We start from the raw sequence: 25849 nt of genomic DNA, 5'->3' as shown, positions 1-25849 counted from the left end.
GAGTCTCAGGGATGCCTGATCTCTGGTTTCACCAGTCTGGGTGGCTGAGACCATGGGAGCCTCTAGTTCAAAACCAGATCCCAAAACTCCGCTTGGGTGTCTCTTAACAAATTTTAGCCATCTAGGCCTCGATCAAGATTTAAGACATAAAAGACTGATCTTTTACTCTACTGTTGCCTGGCCTAGATATCCGTTAGACAATCAATCTAAGTGTCCTGCTGAGGGTACTTTTAACTTCCAAACTCTGACAGATCTAGACACTTACTGTCATAGGACAAAAAAGTGGGCTGAAATCCCATATGTGCAAACCTTTGTTGCGATCTACGCTCCCGTCCCTCCCTCTGCTCTCAATGCTCCACTGCTCAGGTCCTCTTAGCTTGGGAGGCCCGCCCTAAGCCTTCCACTTCACTGACCCCTGACATAGAAGGTGAAGCTGCAACCGACTCATCTGCCTCACCTCTCCACGATCCTCCAGAAATCTTTTCTCCCACTCCACTCCAGCCTACCCCGCCACCTCCCTACCCTAGCCCCTCAGCTCCTCCTCTGCTGCCTGTCTCGCTGGACTCCACCACTCACCTGATATACCCTTCTCCTCCTCCGCCGCCGCCTCTACTTGCTCCATCCCCCGTCTCGGCCCATACCCGCTCTTGCTCTGCTCCTGCTTCCAACTCTGGTCTCCTTTGCCCTCTTCGAGAGGTCGCCAGGACTGAAAGTGTCATCTGAATCCACGTTCCTTTCTCTTTACAGAATCTCTCTCAAATAGAAAAGCGGTTAGGGTCATTTTCTGAGGAGGGTCCTCAAACCCCTATACAGGAATTGGTGAAAATAGCCTTTAAAGTTTTCAATGCCTGAGACGGCCGAAACTCGCCGCCAGGCCCGTCTCCACCAGCAGGTGGCACTCCAGACCGAGACCTTGGTAGCTGCCTTAAGGCCGATGGGGCCCCAGGGGCCAAGGAGCTGGGGTCGACCCCAAATCAACCCCCTCTGGGGCATGCTTTAAATGCGGCCATGAAGGCCACTGGGCCCATCAGTGCCCTAACCCACGGGCTCCCATGAAGCCTGACCTGCAGGCAGACAAGCCACTGGAAATCTGATTGCCCAATGACCGGATTGTGGACGGCACCTCCACGTGGGGGATCATCCAGTCACAGGCAACACCATCACTGGAACTTCTTGGGTTAGCGGATGACTGACGAGGCCCAGACTCAGGGACCCAGTTCACTCTCGTGAGCCCAGGGTAACGCTCCAGGTAGCAGGTAAGTCCATCTCCTTTCTAGTGCACGTGGGGGCTACCTTCTCTGTTTTACCATCTCACTCAGGTCCTACAGTCCCCTCACCTATTTCAGTTATGGGGATTGATGGCACAGCCTCATGCCCACCTAAAAATCTTCCATTTATTCACTGATGAACATTACCATAATTCCCCCACCACTGATCTCTTATCTACCTTCTCTCTCTCTCTTCGGGAGCTTACTCAGGCAGCACATGAACTCATGCCTCCCAGCCCCTACAACAGACCCAGCTACCAGACCAGCTTCTTCAAATGGTGATCCGCTGTCTCTGGGGGACCAGGTCCTTCTCAAGGAGCTACAGCCTTGGTCACTAGAACCTCAGTGGTCAGGTCCACACACTGTCATCCTGACCACACCGACGGCTGCCAAACTCCTTGGGTCATCAGTGCTGGTACCACCTCACTCACCTGAGCATGCTCCACCCCATGATTCATGGTCTGTTGAACCCCTGGCGCCCACCAGGATCCGTCTCCACCGCCAACCTTCTGTCTCTCCTTCTTCTCCTAACCCTTCGCCTTTCTCCAAGTAACCTAGCCATTGCCCCTACACAACCACAAGCTGCTCCTCCCTTCCATTGGCACTTTTTCCTCCGCCAGTCCCACCGAGAGAGGAGGAGGCACTCCTCTCTTGGTGGAGATCCACTCTCATTACCTTAATTGCACCAATTCTAGGGCCTATCCTTCTCCTCTGTATACTACTAATAATAGCCTCATGTGTACTCCGATTCATTCAGTAACGCATCCGCGAAGTCTCCCGGATCACGGTCAACCAGCTACTTTTACATCCATCATCCATCTGCTCCACTCCCCACCTAAGTCCCGGCCTCAGACCCCCAACCTTTTTGCCCCCGGTCAGTAGGAAGTAGCCAGATTTGACTCAGCGCCCCTATACCAAAGATGTAGGGATGTTAGGTCAGCGGGGATCTGCCTGGGGGCTTCCCAGCTTGACGTCAGAATCTGGACAAGGGCCCACCCTAAAGTCCTGGTGCCACCATCCTAATCCAGATGCTCAGCTGACATTCTTCATTCTATACTCTACCCCCACATAACCCTATAAAAACTACGCCCTCCAGTCCCAGGACGCGACTTCTCTGGCCCCCCTCTCCTCTCAGGACCAGAGAACCTCGCCTGGGAGCCCTCTCCCAAAAAAGACTTGCTTTTAAAACTTCTCTCAGCGTGTCACACTTTTACCTTACACAGAGGGAGAAATGCAGCTTCCAAAGCAGTGGGAAGGGCAGGGGTTTGTGGAAGGAAAATGCAGAAAGAACATCAGAAAGGCATCCTGTCTTGAAGGCTACCAGATAATTAAGTTAGATAGTTTGAACCTCTGACCCTCCTTTAAAAAAATTATCGAGGTGAAATGTACATAAAATAAAAATAATTATTTTAAAGTGAACACTTTGGTGGCATTTAGTGCATTTGCAGTGTAGTGCAACTACCACTTCCAATTTCAAAGATTTTTTGTCACCCCTAAAGAAAACGTCAGGTCCATTATGCAACCACAACCCATTGCCGCCCCTCCTTGCCCCATTTACATGTATATTTCATGTAAATGAAGCTACATTAAGTGACCTTTTGTGTCTGACTTCTTTCACTTAGTAAAAGGTTTTCAAGATTTGTCCACTTGTATGTATCAGTACTTTATCCCTTTTTTTTTTTGAATGAGTAATATATCCTTCCTCTTTTTTTTTTCTTTTGAGACTTTTCCAATTATTTTAAAAGTTATTTTATTTGCTTCCATTGCATTCTGGTCTGCATTTGATTCCAGGAGACTTAGTGAAGCAATAAATAAATACTTGGCCAAAAGAAGACTGGCAGCAGCAAAGCTCTCTGTGTAAAAAGAATCAGAAAAAAATCATCTGAACATATCCCTGCAGAGGATGAAAATCTTTTTCTCTACCCTCATATATTCTGTACCTGAGAAACTGAATTATATTAACAAAAGACAGATTAACAGGAGAAAGGGCACATTTTAAAATTAATCTTTATGTATACAGGAGTTTATGTAAAACAAGTAGAACTCAAAGAAGTGGTTAAACATGGGACTTATGTCATTTTTTAACTAAGAAAAGAGAATTTTGGCTTCAAGGGATGATAAATTGAAGGGAGGTGACTAGGAAATATGTGTAACTGATAGCATTACCGTTGTGGATGATCTAAATCCACTGTTGCTCCAGTGGCACTGGGGAGGACCTCAGTCCTTTCTGCCAATGCAGTAAAGAATTACAGATCGGCAAGGTTTAGGACAAGTCAGATTTATTGAAGTACATTTCAAGAGCAAAATGGGCTACATAAGAGAGGTCTATATCCTAATAGAGGTGGAGAGATCTGTGTTATATCTGGGCTGTAATAGGATGGTACAAGGGTGATGCCAGCTGATTGGCCTGTGATGTGATTTTAATTGACGATTGGCTGCTATATACTCTATTGTTAACTGCACATAATCTAACCCAGAATTCAGTCTGTTATAATTAGATTCATGAACTTCAGGGCATATGTATGATATTACAATGAGGCTACGGTAAAAGAAGTTCAGAGTACTCCTTACTGCACAAGGGTTTGTGGCTGGCCTAAACTGGTTGCTGTGTTATGGACATTTATTTCCTTGTATTCTAGGATGTAAGGGTATTGTTAATTGAAAAAAATGAGTCTTTTCTGGAAGGTCCTAGGGGCTACCTTTAGGTTGGGTCATCATTGTTGATATTTCTATGGTTACAGAGCTAGACCTTCGTTGCTGTCACTCATGGCTACCTAACTACCCAAAAATAGTAAGGGTAATTTTAGTAAGATTAATTTATAAAAACTCATCTCAGTGTTGATTCTAGTCTCTAGTGAGAAGAGTTGCTCGTCTTTTTCAAATGTGGAGGAAGAAAACCTTCACAAAGAGAAATTTATACCCTGCTTTTAGGCAGATAAGGGGAGGGCAGAAGACTTTTACTGTGTCTGCTGATTCTCAGTTGCCTTCAACTCAATATAATTCTTATCCCAAAATGGCATATCTTGGAGTGGCATATTCTGCTCCTCTTCACCTCTTCACTCCTTTTACATCCAGGTTCCATACAAATATGGGGTTTCTATATTTATAGATAACAAAGACTTTTTCTTTTTTCAGTTGTTCAATTTTAAGTTTTCCTGAAATCCCTTGTACTTAATCGAAAGATTGTGGGAACTAATTCCATGAAAATTTGAGAAATGATTGATAATGACTTTCTAGTTGCTCAAGGAAAGGGTTTATCTACTCAATATTTCCCTCTTTCTTCATAGGACTTCAAGGCAATCTGTTTCAATTTAATTATTTAGCAGGGTTCCATCCTTCCCTTCTCAGGTGCTGGTAAAACCTAGAAAACCCATTCTATATCTTAAAACTTCTGTTAGTTTTATGAAAGGATGTAGTGTGATGGTTTTGATAATTTATTTAGAAATGGTGCTTATAGTGCTACATTATATTGAGGAAAAAGTAGTCTCTTTGATTTGCTTTGCCACAGTGTGCTCAAATTAGGTCATCTATACAGATACTCATGAAGAGGTGAGAAAGTCTGCCCCACTCTAATTCATCTATTTATTTTATTTTATTTTATTTTATTGTTTTTATTTATTTATTTATTTACATTACTGGTCACTGATTTTATTTTTTTATTTTTAGTATTTACATTTTTGAAAGTTAAGTTTATTAGGATAACACTGATTAATACAATTATATAATTTTCAAGTGTACATTGTAATTTGACATCAGAATATTCTATTGTGTGTTTGCCACCCAAAGTCCAGTTTCCTTCAGCTACCATGTATTTGATCCCTTTTACTCACTTCACTCTCTCCCCCTCTACCCCTCTGTATTTGACCCCTTGACTCCATCTACTTCTCCCTTCCTCCCCTATCCCTTACCCTCTGGTAACCACTAGCCTATCCATGAGTCTCTGTTTGTTTGTCCTGTTTATTTGTTGCTTTTAGGTTTATACCCCACATATAAATGATATCATGTGATTTTCAACTTTTTCTGTCTATATCCATCTATTTAAATCTATTTATATCCATCTATTAAATTGCCTTTTTAAAAAGCAATAGAAATTATCCATATCCTATGGACAGAAACACAGATAGGTATGTTGGTTCACAATAGAGTGTATTACTTTAAATATAGGCCTTCAGTTAGACAGGCCTGGGTTAAAGTCTGAAGTCTGGCTTTGCAACTCAAGAGCTATATGATCTTGGACAAATTATTTACTCTCTCTCTCTGCCCCAGTTTCCTCATGTGTAGAATAGAGGTAATATTACTGTGTTATATTTGAGGTGGCAAAAAAAAAAAAAAAACATCCTAGTACAAACTGGCTTTAAAAAAAAAAGGAAATACATGGTTGGCATAACTAGAATGTTTATAGGTATATGGATTTCAGTCTTGGCTGGGTGCAAAGGCCACTTGGTATAGTCAGCTTTTTTCTCCACTGCTCAGCTTTGCTTTTCTTGGTCTCCTCAGTTCAGGCAAGTTTTCTAGAGTAGAGTTCCAGTGGCTACCACAGAGCTCATCAACCCCAAAGACAGATTCCCTTTTATAGTAAGACCACTCTGCACTCATTCACTGTGGGCAGGTGTAACATGTTTGCTTTGGTCTTGGTGTGGGCAAGGCCTGCCTTGTATATTACTGACTAAGAGTGGGATAGGGACCTTTCTCCAAAGGAAAAGCAGGGTGCTGTGACCCAAAAGGAAAGAAATGCTTGAAGGAGAACCACTGCTGGTACCCATCTAAGGCCATGGGCAGGTCAGAAAGTTTACCTGAGGTAAGGTATATAAAGCATTGATAGAGTAAGAACTTATTAAATAATCACTATTTATTATTATCATTTCAGGAAGAGGATCTCCCAAATATATTCATTTTCACATAATAAAAATTATGCATCTTAAAATTAAAAACCAAATGTACAGTATGATTTCCTCTTTGAAAAAAATCACACAAATACTGAAAGGACATATTTAAAAATAACAGTGGTGATCTCTGAATGATAGAATTATAGACAGATTTTCTTTTAGCAACATAAACTTTATTTTTGAATAAGGGCTATAGTGCAAAGCCACTAAAGACATAAAATGATGCACAGTGGAAACTCTCTTATTCTTATTCCTCCAGCAACCTTCCTTGGAGGTGAGCAATGTTACTATATTCTTGTATATCCTTCTAGATATATTTATTATATGCAATTAGCTTTATGTTTAACCTTTCCACAATGAACTTCTTACATTTGTAGTAAGAAAAGTTCACAAAATAATGAATACATGTCATTGATTAGATTGTGTTCCCTAAAAGAATATGTCAAAATTTAAATCCCCAGTATTTGAGAATGTGACCTTATTTGGAAATAGGATCTTTGGAGGTGTAATCGAATTAAGATACTCTTGTTATATTGGGTTAGAGTGGGCCCTTAATCCAGCACAGCCTTTGGAATGGGAGAAAATATTTGCAAATCACATATCTAATAGGGGTTATACCCAAAATATATAAAGAACTCCTACAACTCAAAAACAAAATATCAAACAAACCAATTAAAAATGAGCAAAGGACTTGCTATTTGCACTTCTTCCTGTCTCGCTATGAAGTTCAAAATGCTCTGTTTCTACCCCCAAATGGGTGGACTGCAATTCAATTCTGACACTAACTACCCAGATTTAGCATGGATTCCACAAGTTAAGGGCAAAGTCTATTGCAAGACTGTCCCTGCATCAAATGCCAGCTGCTAGTCTCGGGTGTGGCCTGTACTTCTAACAATAATTCAGAGCTTCCCACAATCTTCTCAGGTTCAATAATTCACTAGAACTAATCATAGAACTCACTAAGAGTGCTATGCTTACGACGTCAGTTTTATTACAAAGAATACTATAATAGTTAATTTTATACATCAACTTAACAGTGTTCTAATATTTGGTCAAACATTATTCAGGATGTATTTGTGAGGGTGGTTCTGGATGAAATTAACATTTTAATTGTTAAATTGAGTAAAGCAGATTGTCCTTTCTAATGTAAGTTGGCCCCAGCCAATCAGTTTAAAGCCTGAATGGAACAAAAAAGTGAACTCTCCAATGAGTAAAAGGTAGCTCCTCTTGCCTGACTGCTTTGAGCAGGAGAACTTAAGTCTTTTCTTCCCTTTGCACTTGAACTGAAATATCAGCTCTTCTTGGGTTTCAAGCCTGCCAGACTGTTGCAGGATTCTCGAAAAGAGAGACAGGACACTGAGGCTATAAGCAGGAAGCAGTGTTTATTGATGCTGGCACTGGCTCCTCATAGTCTTATCCAAAGGCTGAGCCCCAGTTGTAACATTACAGGTAGTTTTATACAGTCTTGTCATTCCTACACAGCTACAGATATAAGGAAGAACATCGATTGGTTGGCAAATTATGAGAAAACTGACATCAATTGGAGAGTCCTTGGAAGGACGGAGGGCAGTCAGGAACGAACTTGTTTGAGCAGGAAATGGCCAGGCGGAGTCAGGCTGCCACAAGACTACACAATGGAACTTACACCATTGGTTCTCCTGGGTCTCCAGATTGCTGCCTGCAGATGTTGGGACTTCTCAGCCTCCATAACCATGTGAGCCAATGCCTTACAATAAATCTCTTTCTCTCTCTATATATATACATTGTTTAAAAAAAAAAACAAAATTCAATTGAATAAATTTAAAGATCAAATTGTCTTCACTTAATGATTTATGAATTGGGTAGCATCCCATTTAGCAAATAGAAAGGGGCTTTGGAAAGCTGTACAAAATGAGAGGTATTTGTAGGCAGAAGTAGGTGGGAAAAGGAGGTTTCTAACAAAGAAAGTATTCCGGGCAAGGTCACCTTCCTTTGGGGGAAGAATGGGGGTCTATTATGTAGATTACCCACTAGTGCTCATCAGGTAATTCAAGACTGACTGGTTAAAGGTCACATTCCTGGGAGAGGCTGAAATTGCAATTAGCTCAGATATTAGGTCTTGGTTTGCTGACTTGGAGCTTAGCACAAGCGACTCCCTTTAGGGCCTGTTGTTTCTTTTTATCTTTAATAACATCCTATTCGTCCTATTTTTCTGGAGAACTGACTAAAAATGATACAGGTAAGAATAGTAAAATATAGAGATACACAGGGAAAGGTCTGAAGAGGTAGGGAAGCAAAGCTTCCATGTCCTCTCATCATGGAATCAAAGCATGTCATTATCCCAGCACATCAATGTGTAAACTGACCGGGAATCTCCATAGTCTCTGTGTCTAAAGATTTTATCAAGGTTTTATTACATAGACATGATTAATTATGTAATTAGACATATGATTGAACTCAATATCCAGGTAATGATATCAGTTATAATAATAGTTATATTTGTTCTTTGGATTTCCCTATATAGTCTAACAGTTTATGATTACCGAACATGTATAAGATAACTGTTAATACTTTTCATGGATTATGTAAATGTTTTACTAGATGCAAAATATAGAAAAATTAGACAGAAGGCAAAGTTTGGATCATGATAGCTCACAGGATAGAAATGATGCAGAGTGATTTCCACAATGAAGGCCATAAGACCTGACTGCTTTCCATTTATCTGACTTTCCTTTTTGGGAAAATTCAGTCTTAAATCACATCTCATGTTATAATATTGCCCCATCCTCAATGGTCCACAATTTTGACAAAAAAATTAATACTGAGATTTCCAAGGAATGAACTTTCCTAGCACTGAGACCACACTGACCAAAAGGTTGGTTATCAATCCATTGTTCTGATTGGTTTATGACCAAGAGGGAGAATAATGGATGAAAAAGTGTTTTGCAATAAAATTGACAAGTCCAGTGATGGAAAGTAGCCCCAGGCATATAACTTTTCTAGTAAAATGTTTATCTTTCTTAAACTGGCCAATCAGTTTTGTTCTTGTGCATATGGGTTAGTGCACCTTTGAAATGCTAGAGTAATCCCCTTTTTCAGAAACCTTACCTCCAAGGGAGCACATAATTTTGTTAATTATCCTATAATCCAATCCCTACTTTGCTTTTTTCCACCTTCATTTGATCTTCCTTAGTTCCCTCCTTAATTCTAGACCTATAAAAGAAACTGCAAATGTATTTTAAGGAGCATTTGAGATCTTGCTTCCTGGCAATGTCATCAGTTTGGCTCGAATAAACTTGTAAAAATTCTCTATAGGTTTGGATATTTCTTACATCGATACCAAAAATAGGGAGAGTATTACTGTGTGCTTTGGGTTGTAAACCCCCAAAATTATGTACTTTAGATAAGAACCCTCAATATTTTTGAGCTGTATTATTAGTGTGTAAAAACTATTTTTTAATACATTCATATTCACGCCATCTGTTCTTTTATCAGAACTGGAATTTCCTGAGGCAAAAATATTTTCTTCTTATTCTTTCATTTTCTTTCCTATAACATTATTTATTAATAAAAATAGTAATTCAATAAATGCTTACAGAGCAAATATTAAATCAATGCTGAAAACTTAATATTCTATTAATAGGACAATGTTTTCTCTAGGATAGACCTAGATTAATTTACTCATAAGTATCTTGGATCAATACCTATCTAATTAAAGACAGATTAAACCTATGGCCAGAAGTCATTAAAGATTTGCTTTAAAAATTCTGTTATTGGGGGGAAAAGTAAAAATAATAAAATTATTTGTATTTCTGGATACACAACTGAGGATTCTCTAAGTGTTTGTGTGCACCTGAAATGATACCACTCAGATGTTGTGTAAAAAGTGCTACTACAGTCATCTGAAATGAAATACACTTGATTTTCTACTAAAATTTGAGGAGAATTTTCTGAACACAGCCAATCAGTTCTCTGATTTCCCCAATTGTGATTTTGCACACTACTCTGTGATTAACTTAGCTAGGTAGAAATGGAAGGAGCACTCATATTATGGTAAATGGAAGTCAACAAACACACTGAGTCTGCAGGATGTGTCATGATAAAAGGGTTGTACATATAAAATCTTACAAAATCTACACATAATAGGTATTACATGAACAAACATGTTCTGCTAGTTAAAACTAAAAAATTTTAAAGAAGGTAATAAAGACATAACATAATGCAGAGAAATAGAAATTTCATTGGGAATTACTGAGTCATCTTAAACGGTTATTTTTTCAAACCAATGTCTCCAACTATTGATTCCTTCAGATTATTTAAATGAGGGCAGTATTTAAAGCTCATTTATTGTAAATATTGGTACATTTTATTAGTCACAAATTAAAAATTAATAATTTAAACTATTTATTCTTTATAACATACTCAGAGACTTGAGATTCATGAATATGTAAGAGAAGTAAGGGAAATCTTACTTTTTACTAAAATGAGATATACTCATGAGATAATTCATTGTCAAACTCAATAAATTATTTCATTGACGACAATATATTGGCACAGCTCTTTGTAGCAAACATAGAAGTAAAATTTTAATATCTAGTAGAAATTATGTAGAAAGAGCTAAGTAAGTCATATCATTTGATTCAGCTATTTCATTACTAGTAATGTATCCTATTTAATGGTTCCATATAAACAATAGTATAGTTACTGTAGATTTGCAAACAATGATAAATATTGGAAGCAGTTGACAAATGTCCAAAATTAGGAGAAGGGCCTAGAGTTGTAATAACATTTTAAAGCCTTTAAAATTATGAAGACTAATTGGAAAAATGTTTTCCTGAAAGTAGCAAGTAATGTATAGAATATAAAAACAACTATAAGAAAATGTGTGTATGTGACAGGAATATAAGAACCTAAAACTAGATATATTAAAGTGGCAAAAGAACTGCTGTAAGCGCTGAGCTGATTGAGAAAGGTGGTGAGACACCCAGTTGGAAGATTGCACTAGGGACTGACATGAAAATGAAACAGCAAGCACCAACTTTATTGTGGGGAGTGAAGTTTTATTGTGGGGAACGTGCTTCTGCTTCTGCTCTTTTGCTCCCCTTTCTTGTGCTCCCCTTCTCTTCCACAGGGGATTGCATAGCTCCACATATATCAGAGTACGATAGTGGCATTCAGCCACACATGTGTGATAAACTGAAGGATGTTTACATATTTTAAGTGCAGGAGCCCTACTACACTAATGTAACATTCTAAATCTGAGGTCCTATTCCTAGCCACGAGCCTGGATCACAGCCAGACCTGGGACCCACAACTACACATATTGACTAAATATTAAGCCAGGTTGTAGTCTGAGCCTGGTACATGCTGCTAGATGCTGAAACCTGGCTGATCAGCCATACAGCCAAGCCGCAGCTAAAAAGCAGGAAGATTCCTGCTGAGATTACTAACAAGTATTTACCCATACCTTTAATGCATGCCATAGCATGAAGGGAAAACAGGAAAACAAAGACTTTAAGCTGTATCCTACACAAGTTAAAAATAAACCCAACTTCTATGGCCATGCCACCCTGAACATGCCTGATCTCATCCGATCTAGGAAGCTAAGCAGGGTTGGGCCTGGTTAGTACTTAGGTGGAAGACCACCTAGAAAGACCAGGTGCTATAGGCATTTAAAAAATAAAAATAAATTTAAAAAAATAAAAAATAAATTAACCCAACTGTTCATTTTACTCTTTATTCCCTATAATCAGTAATTTTTCATAGACACTAAGAAATGGATAAAACCCAATTCCTCAAACACTTGAGATCTTATTCTTTGACTTTGAGAGGAGACCATGTCACTGCCTGTGTTACTTTATTTCTTCTCTAATAAACTTTCCTTTGTTTCTAAACTTGACTTGCTCCTTAATTTTTTCCTGCATGAAGCCAAGGACCCTCTATCAGTGGGCATAGAGCTTGAGTTCCCACTCGGGAGGATTTGTCCTGTCATGCATCACCATGATAAATTATTATTGTAGAACTATTGTAGCCACCAGCCCCAAAAAGACACACAGACCACGAGAAATCATTGAGTTATAGGAAACACACTCAGCCAGCTGGGTCTGCCAGGGTAGGGTTATGCAGACCCCAAATTAAGCAGCCCCAAAATGTAGAGGTATGGAGTTTTTAAGCTCTAAACCCCATTTTTTATTCTGTCTGAATACAAAAGTCTATTTTTCTTTTATTTACTAACTGTCAACCCACAGGTCAGTTGTGCAAGTGGGAGTACAGAAGCAGAAAGCTTATTGTTAGAATGTTATGTTCCTATGAGTGACAGCCTATGTTCCCATGGGCGATAGCCAAGCAGTAATTGTCTAGCCAGCACATTCCCCACTGGCCTTAGTAGAAAACTGAATCCTTGATTCTTTATGTGGAATTTGTTCATGGTCTCTATTTTGTAATACTAAAAGTTTAATAGAATTAATTCTCTTCCTTATATATGCAAACAAGAAATTGAGGAAACATGGGCCAAAAGTTAATAAGAGGAGGAGGAGGATTAAAGGTCCAGCTATAGCAGATAGAAGGGTTGTTAGCCATGGTGACCAATTGAACATCCTGTGAAACCAGTTATTTGATTCTAGTCTTTGTTTTTCCCTGGCATCTAAATTTCTCTGTACCACTCGTAAGCTCTCTTTAATTATTCCCTAATTATGGGCATAGAAGCAACAGGTTTCACCTAGAGCTATACATAATCCATCTTGTTCTAAAAAGAATAAATCTAAACCTCTTTTATTTTGGAGGACTACTTCTGCTAGTGAATTGACTTGAAGTTCTAGCCTGCTGAGCTCAGTTAAATTTAGGGGAGTTCCTATCTTGACGTAGTAAGGGGGTTTTGAATTTAGGCACAACCAGCAATCTTGTCTTATGTCTGGGGTGGTCTTATTTAAGACCTTGTGTATTGCTGTTAGCAAAGTTATTAATGTTCCTGGTTCTGATTGTGGCTGGTTGAATGTCTGGGCTAAAGAGGGAAAAAAGGAAGAAGTAGAGGGTTAGACTTATGTATGCTTGAGTCTTAGTCTTAAGGGCCCATCTTCCTGAGCTGTCCACTCTCGTGCTGCCTTCACATGGGAGTGATGAATCTATGATGGGATGCCATCTACTTTAACTGCAGTGGGCGTCGTCAGGTAGACAGCGAAAGGTCCTTTCTCTTTGGGTTCTAGTCCTTTGGAAGTGAACTTCTGGATCCACACAGAGTCCCCAGGCTGAAGCTGATGGGGAAGATCATCCCCCGGGGCTAAGTGGTCAGCACGAACCCGGGACCAAATCTCCTTCTGTACACTTTGAAGGGCCTGTAAAGACTCAGTGAAATCTACTTCCCAGTGGTCCCCCAGATAAGTTCCTCTTTTTCTATGTCTCAGTCCTTCCATCTTCCCTTTCTTTGGATTAACTTGGGCACAAGCCAGGCATCATGAGGCAATCTCTTCTGCAGTTCTTCTCCCTCCTTCCTTCCTACATGAAGCTGCTCCCATCTGTGAACAGAACTTCATCGGCCTCAGGGGAGTCTTTGAGGTCTGGCCTTAAGGAACACACAGCGTCAGTGAAATCTGTGCAGGCACGAACGGGGGTCTTGGGGTCTGGGTCTAGCAACAGATTGGCTGGGTTGATGACAATAGTTTGGATTTTAGCCATATGTTTGGCGTCATCCGGTGCCTCCCTGTTGTTGAACACCTTCTGTGCTATCTCAACAAGTTGGGACAGGTTCATTCCTGCAAAACCTTCTAATTTTTGTAATTTATGCCAGATATCAGGGGCTGCCTGAGTAGGAAAGGCTATATTAATTGCCTGGTGGTTCTCAGGGGCCTCAGGATCAATGTGGGTGTATACCCAGTACGGCTTTTTCAAGAAACGCTCCAAAGGGATTCCTGAGGTCCCTCCCTGTATAACTTCAGTTACCTTAGAAAGTTTATTTGGCTGACGAGCAGCCATCGTAATTCCCCCAATTAGAATCTGGTGGTACCAATCTAATGCCATTTTCTCTGCTTGAGAATTGTGCCCCCAGTCTGGGTGGGTGGAGGGAAATTTCTCCTCAGTCTGTTCCCTTGCTTCCTCAGCTTTCCTCCCCCCCCCACAGCTATCTTTTATGTTTCAGTCTGAATGCACCTGTGTTCTTCCGTGGTGAAGAGGGTAATTTAAAGCTGTTGGGAATCATCCCAGGTTGGGCAGTGAGTCTGAAAGACACTTTCTAAGAGTTCCATTAAAGCCTAGGGTTTCTCAGAGAAAGGTGGATTCTGTGCCTTCCAGTTGTACAGGTCACTAGTTAAGAAAGGCACGTAAACCATAAAGGGCCTGATTGTGTGTTGCCCCTGGAGTGGTGCTTCTCGCAAGGGGAGGATGGCCCAGGGTAGTGGTATTGGCTGGTGCCCCACCCGGAGCAGGAACAGGAGGCCCATAGGAGTTACTTGCTGGCCATCGGAGGAGGTGAGGTGCTATTTTGGCTTCTGTTGTCCTGGATTATAGGGTGTGGGAAGGTCACTGTCCTCCGGTGGAGATTGGAGGACTGAGGGACTAGGCTGTCTTGGAGATTCAGCTGCTGCATGTTTCGGGGTGCCCATAACTAAAACTCGCACCTCTAGAGAAAGGGCACACTGGCGGGGCCAAGGAGAGGGTTTCTGAACAAGGTTTAACCATTGATTGATGTAGGGAAACTGATCGGGATGTCCCGGGTCTTCCGTGACAATCTTCCAAATATTCCTCACTAAATCTCTGTCAAAAGAACCCTCTGGAGGCCAGTTTAAATCAAAAGACAGCCACCCAACTTCACATAATGTTCTTAGTCTGCCTGGAGAAAACTTTATGCCATAATTGGCTCCCTCTACAAACCCTTTTTTGAAATGTTGCAGGAGAATCCCCAAGGATGTCTTCTGTGAACCTGGGCTTCCCCCCATCACTTGCACAGAAAACACAAAACAGACACTCAGATGAGAACAATTACTGTGGTGCAGGTGGACCCAGTGAAGTTTGCCACCTACAACCTAGATAAGACCAAAGACAATAGACAGAACCCGATAACAGGGCAAAGGAGGTGGTGTCCCATGGCCTGGCCACGGTCTAGGAGATATGACTGCGTCTAGTTTCTCCATGGATGCCCAATGACTGGTAAACAGAAACAGAAAGGTACATTTTATCTAGACATCGAGGTCTCGGAGGTTCCCGTCGGGAGCAGGAACAAAGAGTATGTCCTAAAGATTGCATCCTTGACGATTGCATTGACCCCATCATGGCATTCAAGGACCCTGGAACGTCTCAGGTTGGCCACCCCTTTGAATTCGTAACAGGGACAGCAACCACTTTGGAGGCCAGTCCGGTCTTAGATCCCAGGGCTGCTCCCTAAGATCTCGCTGGGGCCTCCAAATGTTGTAGCCGCCAGCTCCCGAAAGACACACGGATCACCAGAAATCAGTGAATTACAGGAAACACACTCTTTATTCAGCCAGCTGGGTCTGCAGGGATATGCAGACTCCAGATTAAGCAGCCCGAAAATGTAGAGGTCTAATAGGCTTTAATTAACAATTCATGAATTGGGCAGCATACCATCTAGTATATAGAAAGGTTTTCTGAGGAGTTCTGTCTGAACACAAAAGTCTATTTTTCTTTTATTTACTATCAACTCACAGATTGGTTGTGCAAGTGGGGGTATAGAAGCAGAAAGCTTATTGTTAGAATGTTATGTTCCTATGGGTGATAGCCTATGTTCCCACAGGCGATAGCCAAGCAGTAATTTTCTAGTCAGCATGAAACTATAAATAAAATATTTAATGTTGTTATTGCTATCTTCTAAAAAGAGAGAAAGGAACTTAGACATCTAGGAAGTTTATGACTTTACATTAGAACCTCCCTCTCAGTGAGCTCTATATAGCCTTCACTGTGTTGCAGGAAGCGACACCTGATGAGGAAATTAGACGCTTAGACAAATTTGTTAGAGGAAGGAGAATTTAATGCCAGCAGAGCAGGTGAGGCTTTAACCACACAAAAGCATGAGCTCCCCTTGGTTAGATTTCTTACAGCTTATATACCTCTGCAGTGTCGATGTAAGAGGCGCTTATATACCTCTGCAGTGTCCATGTAAGAGGCGCTTGATTCCTTTGTCTGAGGTTCTATGTGCACCTCCTGACTCAGGAAGGGAGGGGGAGTTTTGGGTGGGGGCTGCAAGAGAAGCAATTCCCAACCACCAGACCTATCTATTTACAGATCCTTTCTCTTGTCAGTGCGACAAGAGTTTCCAGAGGCCATTCAGAGGTCTATAGGATGTGGTTAATCTATAATAGGCTGAGTCAGTCATTTCTGTAAGCTCTTCCTTTTGCATTTCTCAGATGCCTTCGCTCTTAACTGAGTCATCCCCTACTTTTAGCATACTTAGTTTATGTTATTTCAGTAGTTATTTATTCTTCCAAGCTAAGGACTTGAAAACTTAAAAAACACCAATATTTCTAATAATCCTCCTATATAATGAAAGAAAGAGAGTAACAACAAATTCCAGTATTATTTTGGGTTTCATCATTTCTTGTTTATTAAATTTAAGAATACTTCAACTCCTTAATATGAGGAAGGGGAAGAATGGATCCACTGAATTTTAACTTTACACAGCGGCAATCAATCAATATTCTATCAAATGGGAGACAGGGAATTGAGAGTCCCAAACATTTTAACCTTGGCCTTGTGGTGAAAATGCTTATTTGCAGAGTTCCGGGCTTAAATAAGCAGCTCTCAGAAGGTGGTCAAGAATGACTCTCATTTCCCTCATTAAAAAGAAACAAAGATCTTAAAGGGAATCACTTATGGTAAGCACCCCACCCCTGCCAAGACTTAATACCTAACACAATTGCAGTTTTGGCATATCCCAGTAGTGAAATTTTAAAATAATCTCTCTGGAATTTCTTGGTCAGCACTAGTAAGACAATCTGCATAATAAGACCCTGCCCTCCCTTAAGGGAAGGTGACCTTGCCTGAAATAATTCGCTCTTTAACTTCCTTGTCCCACTCTATTTCTGCCTGCGAAAATCTTCCATTTTATACAACTCCTTGAAAACCTTTCTATTTACTAGATGGTATGCTGCCTAATTCATGAATTGTTCATTAAAGCTTATTAAACCTTGGGCCAGTCAGGCCTTGGATCAGCCAGGCCTTAGATAACAGCCAGACTTAAGGGTCAGCCAGGCCTGGCACTCACACTGACCTACATCAGCTAGTTCATATGCTTGTAGGTGAAGGCCATGCTTAGCAGTGGATAAAACCTGCCAGTTGGGATGGTCTTTGTTATGGGTAGACAATTTTCCAGTAAGCCAGTTTTAAATATTTACTTCTGATTCTATTAACCAGGGTGTGGTAATCTGACCAAGGAGATGCTAACGGCCAACTGTTAACCAGGGTGTGGTGATCTGCTCAGGGATGTGCTGGCGGCTATATAAACTGCCTCTTCTGGGAGCTCAGGGCTGATCTCTTCTAACCCTGCGTGGTGGAGAGTCAGTCGCCGGCCGGCTAATAAAGGCTCACAATTCATCTCGATTGGCTCCGTGGGTCTTGGATTTGAACACACCACAACAGTCCTGAAAGTCTTTAGAATTACAACATGGAACAAAGAAATCTCTTGTGGTTCCCTGACAGTTCTTATTTAAAAGGTAAAAATGGTAAATTCTGTTCTGGATGTGCAACATTATCTCCTTTTGAAGGAATTTAAGTGGGACCTTTGCCTTTGGCTACTTTGTTCCCATGGGCTGAATTATACACTCATATCAGGGCCTGCATTTTAGCCAAGAACAAAACTGATATTTACACTTACAGTATATATACTTTTGGAGTGATTCATGGTTTTGGCTTCCTTACTTCTAGCGGTGATAAAATTAAAAATGGTCCTTATATCCAGGAATTATTAGATATTCTTGCCAGCTGCATTGGCTATCATCAAGGTTCCTGGGCATTCTAAACTTAATTCCCTAGAAGCTAAAGGAAATCACCTCACTGATATTTCTGCCATGCATACTGCTCCCAAAGGGACCAATAACCAAATTTTTATCATGGTCCAAAGGGATGTTTCCCGAAATGATGATCTAGAAAAATTCACTACAGAGGCCAAACAATTGGCCCAAGAAAAGGAAAAACAGAATTGGAAGTCTAATACCAATTAGATAAAAAGAAAGAACTCTAGTTTAGGCCAAGTAATAACCTAGTCTGACAGAGATTCTATAATTTCCATATTGAGCATTGTACATGTATTAAATCAATGGTTTGTTGATAAAATGATAACCTTTGAATTGATACTGATGGGGAAATAGTAAGGCTGCAAAAAGTACCTACTTTGCTTGCCTCACATGCCTGAAATAAAGTCCTGGGAAACCTGTCTGCACCATTCCTGGACACTTTAAATCACCCAATGAACCATTCGAGGTTTGGCAAATGGATTTCATATAGCTATTCCTATCTCAAATAAATATGTTTTAGTCATGGTTTGTATTTTCTGACTGGATTGAAGCTTTTCCTTATAGAAGAGGCTACTGCCTCTTTTGTGGCTTCTATTAGAAAAAATCATTCCTACCTGAGGAACCCACCCGCTCCCTTGCAAATTTTATAGTAACCAAGGAACTCATTTCACCAGTCAGATGATTTGACAGGCCTGTGCTGCTTGGCCAGTTTTACAACACTTTCACTGTTCTTACCACCCTCAGTCCTCAAATTATAGTCAGTCAATCACAGTAATGGTATCATTAAGATTCAACTGGCAAAATTTGTAGAGACCCCTTCCAATACTCTGGCCAAAGGCACTGCCATTAGTCTTTTTAAATCTCAGGCTTACCCCTTTTGGGACTCTTGCTTCTTTTGATCCACAGGTAATGAAAGGGGATATGCTTCAATATTGCAAAAGCCTAATTGCTTCTGTTGAAAATAACATCGATTTAGTAGAACAATCTTTCCATGATATGCTCCTGGGAGAGAAATACCTCAAGCATCATTTATTGCAACCCAGAGATTTGATCCATGGGAAAACACATTTCTAGAAAGACTCTCTTCAACTTCATTCGAAAGGCCCCTAACAGGTATTATTAACCAACCCTCGGCTGCCAAACTCCAGAGAATAGACTCTTGGGTTCATGTGTCACAGCTAAAGAAAGCACCAAACCCTGTTGGACCTGCACACCAAACTGTGACCTGAAAATAAATATTTCTAGGAATTGAAGTGGATTTCAGCTGATATCTTTCCCAAGACGACCTTCTTTCCCTATCTCATTCTCACTTTTCCTTTGCTCTCTTTTTTGGAAGACATTTCCTAATCCCTTGCAAAAGAGGAAAAACTTTCTGAATGTTGGATCTGTCATAAAAAAAATTTGGTCTGTTTATAATATCAGAGACCCCTTGGTCTTACGTGTAACCAATTTCTCCTGAGTCCTAGATGCCACTGTTCATTATACCTGCAACCCTAAGGATGATGGATGTTATCTATCAGATTAGGCTATTATGGCCAGGTGCTCGCATACCTTATTTCAACCTTTCCCAAGTTGTCACCATACTAACTCAGTGGAAACTTTTATTTTTGTCAATAGTACAGTCTTTGCTTCCCCACATTCTTTTCCTTGCCTAAATGCTGTCTCCCTGCACCCAAGTGTTTATGACTCTTTGCAAAGTTTTTTAGAAAAGGCCCCTTTAAGAAAGGATGGGCTTTTACAGAATGTTATCCCACCTCCTCTGACCCATGGCTTGAAAGGGTCAATCGTAAAATTTCACCTAATGAATTTATTAATAACTAGACCTCAATTGAAATTTTCTGCACTCCACCTGGTTTGTTTATTTGCAGTGGACAGCATTTCCCATGGGCATATGAAGGCTTAGATAGCTGAAAATTTGGAGGTTAATGTTTTTTGGGACATTTAATTGTACCTGTTAACATCCATAACAAATCAGAGGCCTCCCATTGATTCGCCTCAGTAGGCCTCCATAGCCACTTTAAATGGGAACTTTCAGGGGACATACATGATTCCTGGTTTGCCCTTGGGAGAGCTTTTGTCCTTTAGTCAGAGTAAACGCCAATGAACACATGATCAAAAATCTCTCCCTAATATTAGGAGAGCTATTTGATTCCATACCCAATGCAAATCAACCCAAAAACAATTGCTGGACTTGTTGGCTAAAGTAGTTTTAGACAAACACCTGGCCCTTGATTATCTACTTGTTGAACAAGGAGGTGTTTGTGTGATAGCAAATAGCACCTGCTGCACATGGATAAATACTTCTAGAGAGGTAGAAATTCAGTTATGCAAGATATGAACAAGCACACTAGTTACATCAAACTTCCCCTGACACTCTATGATCTTTTGATCTATTTCGCTGGCTGCCTTTAGGTTTGGGTGCCTGGTTTAGAAGCGTCATAAAACTAGATTTAGCATACTACTTTTAACTCTTGATTTGCATAGTTATTTTTAAGTTCTGTATCTGTTGCCTATGCAAATTCTGTAGAAATGATATACTCAGTAGAGTGAAGCTAATTCAGCGCTTCAAGATGATCTTCAATGCTTACGACATTGATAAAATACAGGCTTTAGATTGAAAGTGTTGGAGAGTTCTTCCTCCTACCCTTTCATGTTACTCAAAAGTGTCTCAATAATTTCCAATTCCTATGCATTTTCCCTTTGATGCGGGACATGGTGACCAGGAAACATCCTTCCAGGCACCAAGGGACAAAACTACTAAGTACAAAAAAACCTGACTCTTGATCAGCAAAACTTTTGAGGAAACATCTTAATGAAAAGGAAGGAATGTGAAAATAAATAAATAAAATCTCATTTAAAATAGAGGTGGGAAGCCTGAAGGAAGAGTTCTCATGCACATACCACTCATGGCAGCCTACATAATCAATAGGAAAAAGAAAGATAAGAATTATTTTGATGAGAGCACATTTTTTTAACATAGTAATTTTTGTCTCCTGTTTTTAAGAAAAGGAAGGAAGACTTTTCCCTGCCCCAACAACAACGTATGAACCAATGCTTGCAGTCAATGAGAAACTGCCACAACCTTGAACTCTCATTTTTCTCCAGTAAACTTTCATTCAAAACAAGCCTCCCCAGTTTCTTCCTAAAATCTAATAAAAGCTAAAGTTCCCTTTATTTCTTCAGACTTTCCTGTGATTCACCATAGCTTGCTTGTGCTGATTTGCGATTCTCTATTGTTCCAAAATAAACTCATTTTGCTGGTAAACAACTAGCAATTTCATTTTTTGAGGATGACATCGCCCAAAGTCTATAGTTTACATTAGAGTTTGATCTTGGTGTTGTACAGTCTATGGGTTTGGATAAATGTATAATGACATGTATCCACCATTATATTATCATATAGAGTATTTTTACTGTCTTGAAAGTCCTCTGTACTCTGTTTATCTCTTTCTCCCTTCCCAAGCCTTGGCAACCACTGATCTTTTTACTGTCTCCATAATTTTGACTTTTTCAGAATGTAGACTTTTCCACATTGGCTTCTTCTACTAAGCAATATGCACTTAAGTTTCCTCCATATATTTTCATGACTTAATAGTTGATTTCTTTTTACCACTGAATAATATTCCATTGCCTGGGTTCCCTTCATGTATGGAAGGACATCTTGGTTGGTTCCAGTTTAGATAATTATAAATAAAGCTGCTATAGACATTTGTGTGCAAGTTTTTGCATGGACAAAAACCTTCAACTATTTTGGGTAAATACCAAGGAGCAAAAATGCTGAATTGTATAGCAAGAGTATGCTTAGTTTATGTAAGAAACCACCAAATTCTCTTCCAAAGTGGTTTCACCATTTTGCATTTCCACCAGCAATGGAGGAGAATTCCTGTTCCTCCATAGATTCATCAGCATTTGGCGGTATCAGTTTTCCAAATTTGATCATTTTAATAGGCATGTAGTGGTATCTCTTTGTTGTTTTAATTTGAATTTCCTTGTTGACTTATGATGGAGCATCTTTTCATATGCTTGATTGCTGTGTGTATACACTCTTTGTTGATTTACCTTTTACAGCCTTTGACCCATTTTTTAAGTAAGTTGTTTTTGATTGTTGTGTTTCAAGAGTTCTTTTAATATGTTGAATAACTGTTCTTTATTAGTGCATCTTTTGAAAATATTTCTCCTATTCTGTGGTTTGTTTTTTCATTCTTTTGATAATATTTTTTCACACAACACAATTTTTTTATGTTAATGAAGTCCAGTTTATCAATTCTTTCTTTCACAGATTGTGATTTAAAAGTCATTGCATTTTTGCATGCAGATAACAATTTGTTCAAGTATCATTTGTCAAAAAGACTATCTTTTCTCCATTATATTGCCTTTGCTGTTCGTCAAAGATCACTAAACTTTATTTCTATGGGTCTATTTATGGTCTCTCTATTGTGTTCCATTAATCTATTTGTATATTCTTTCACCAATACCACACGGTCTTGATTACTGAAGCTTTATAATAAGTCTTGAAGTCAGGTAATGTCAGTCCCCAATTTTGTTCTCCTTTAATATTGTGTTGGTATTCTGTTTTTTGTTTTTGTTTTTGTTTTTGTTTGTTTTTTGTTTTTTGTTTTTTTCATCTTGGTATTACTTTAGAACCAGTTTGTCAATATCTACAAAATAGCTTCCTGGAAAGAACCAATCTCTTGATAATATTGAGTTTTCTGACCCATAAACACAGGATAGCTCTTCATTTATTCAAGGCTTTTAAAATTTCATTCATAAGAATTTTATAATTTTGCTTATATAGATGTTGTACATATTTTGTAAATTTATATGTATTTTATTTTGGGGGTACTAATGTAAATGGTATTGTGTTTTTAATTTCAAATTGCACTTGATCATTGCTGATATATAGGAAAGTGATTAACTTTTGTATAGTAACCTTGCATCCTACAACCTTGTTGTAATTGCTAATTAGTTCCAGGAGATTTTTATTGTTGATTCTTTAAAATGTTCTGCATAATCACATTTTTGGCAAACAAACACACTTTCTTTCTTCCCTAGTATAATGTTAGGAAAGAGTTGTGAGAAGGGCATCACTGCCTTGTTTTTGATCATATTGAAGATCTTCTAGTTTCTCACGATTAACTATAATGTTAGCTGTAGATTTTCTTTGTAAACATTCTTTATTAAGTTAAGGAAGTTCCTATTTCTGTTTTGTTGAGAGTTTTATCATAAACGGGTGTTTAATTTTATCAAATGCTTTCCTACATCTATTGACAGGATTATGAATTTTTTATCCTGTAGATATGAGGGATTACATTAATTGATTTTTTTTACTTCTGCCATTTTTTTTATTGTGCTAAAAAACAGATGACATTTGACATACCTCTTAACAAAAATTTACGTCTTCAGTGAAGTATTGTTGTACAGATGATCTCTAGAACTTTTTCTCTTGCATAACTGAAACTTATACCCACTGAACAGTAGTAACTCTTTGTTCCTTCTCCCCCCAGCCCTTGGCAATCACCATTCTACTTTCTACCCCTCTGAGTCTGACTCCTTGATGCCTCATGTAAGTGGAATCATGTAGTGTCTGTACTTTTGTGACTGGCTTATTTCACTCAACATAATGTCCTCAAAGTTTATTCATGTTATAGAATATAACAGGATTTCCTTCTTTTTAAGGCTAAATAATATTCCATTGTATGTATCTACCACATTTCCTTTTTTTTTTTAATCGAATTTATTGGGATGACATTGGTAAATAAAATTATATAGGTTTCATGTGTACAGCTTTGCATTCCTGGGGTAAATCCTATTTAGTTGGGGGTGCATATTTTGTTTAGGATTTTTGCATTTATTTTGAAGAGACATGTTGGTTTATAATTTTCTTGTAATTTTTTTTTTTGGTTTGGGTATTAGGGTAATGTTGGCCTCATAAAATGAGATATGAAATATTCTCTCCATTCTAACTTCAGAAGGAGAATATAGACAATTGGTATAATTTTTTCCTTCAATGTCTAATAGAATTTACCCTGATGCTTTCTGTCTTGGAAGATTATTAATTATAGATTCAATTTTTAAATAAATATAGACATATTCACATGTCTATTTCTTCTTCTGTGAGTTTTGGCAGATTGTCTTTATCAAGGAATTGGCTCATTGCATATGGGTTATTAAATTTGAGAACATAGATATTTTCTTAGTATTCCTTTGTTATTTATTTAATGTTCATAGGATTTGTAGTGATGCCACCTCTTTCATTTCTGATATTAGTAATTCATCTTTTTTTTTAGCCAGCTAGAGGGTTATTGATTTTATTAATTTTTACAAAAAGCCAGCTTTTGTTTTTGTTGGTTTTCTCTATTGATTTCCTGTTGTCAATTTCATTGGTTTCTGCTTTGATTAAAAAAATTTTTTCTTCTGTTTACTTTGGATTAAATTTGCTCTTTTCAGTTTCCTAAGGTGGAAGCTTAGGTGATTAATTTCAGTCCTTTCTTCTTTTCTTTTATTTTTACTTTTTATTTTTTATGGTGACATTGGTTAATGAAATCTAGTAAGTTTCAGGTGTATAACTTCACAGTAAGGTATATATATATTGTGCTGTGTGTTCAACTCCTACAGTTAGATTTCTTTCTCTCACTGCATATTTGACACCTTTTATCCCATCTACCTAACCCTCCCGCAACTACCTTTCCTTCTGGTAACTACTAGTTCATAGTTTATGTCCATGAGTCTCTGTTTGTTTGTCTTGTTTATTTGTTGCTTTTAGGTTCATATCCCACATATAAGTGATATCATGTGATTTTCAACTTTTTCTGTCTGGCTTATTTTCCTTAGCATAATTATCTCAAGATCCATCCATGTTGTAGCAAACAGTATTTCATCTCTTCTTATGGCTGAGTAATATTCCACTGTGTATATGTATATGTACCACAGCTTCTTTAGCCAATCATCTATCATAGGACACTTTGGTTGCTTCCATGCCCTGGCCGCTGTGAATAATGCTGCTATGCACATTGGTGTGCAAGTACCATTCGGATATGGATTTTCAAAGCTTCGGGGTAAATAAATACTCAGTAGAAGGATTGGTGGATCCTATGGTAGATCAATTCTTAGTTTTTTGAGGAACCTCCATACTGTTTTACATAGTGGCTGTATCAATTTGCAGTCCCACAAGCAGTGTATGAGTGTTCCTTTTTCTCTGCATTCTCTCCAACATTTATTATTACTTGTTCTGTTATAGCTATTCTAATAGGTGTGAGATGGTATCTCATTGTAGTTGTGATTTGCATTTCTCTAACAGCTAGCGATGTTGAGCATCTTTTCATCTATTTGTTGGCCATTTGTATGTCCTTTAGGGAGAAGGGTCTGTTCAGGTTCTTTGCCCATATTTTGGTTGGAACATTCATTTTTTTTCTGGAAGTCGTTATTAAGTTGTATGAGTTCTTTGTATATTTTGGATATCAGGCCCTTATCGAAGGTGTTGCTTGCAAATATATTTTCCCATTCAGACGATTCTCTCTTTACCTTGCTTATGATTTCTTTTGCTGAGCAGAAGATTTTTGGTTTGATTTAATCCCATTCATTTATTTTTGCTTTTATTTCCCTTGCCTTTGAGGTCAAGTTCACAAAATAATCTTTAAGTCCAAGGTCCTACGAGTTTAGTTCTTATGTTTTCTTCTATGCATTTTATTAATTCCAGTCTAATATGCAGGTCCTTAATCCATTTTGGGTTAGTTTTGATGTGTGGTGATAGATGACAGTC

General features: G+C 38.9%; 1 pseudogene; it reads left to right on the top strand.

Annotated features, from left to right (window-relative positions):
* Positions 1 to 11685: 11685 nt before the first annotated feature.
* On the top strand, positions 11686 to 11804 carry LOC118612099 (annotated as a pseudogene).
* The last annotated feature ends 14045 nt before the right edge of the window (positions 11805 to 25849 follow it).

The sequence above is a fragment of the Rousettus aegyptiacus genome, unplaced genomic scaffold, assembly GCF_014176215.1.
Source record: "Rousettus aegyptiacus isolate mRouAeg1 unplaced genomic scaffold, mRouAeg1.p scaffold_m13_p_15, whole genome shotgun sequence".
Taxonomy (NCBI): domain Eukaryota; kingdom Metazoa; phylum Chordata; class Mammalia; order Chiroptera; family Pteropodidae; genus Rousettus; species Rousettus aegyptiacus.
Note: the sequence above shows the minus strand (reverse complement) of the source record. Positions and strands in the feature narration are given on the sequence as shown.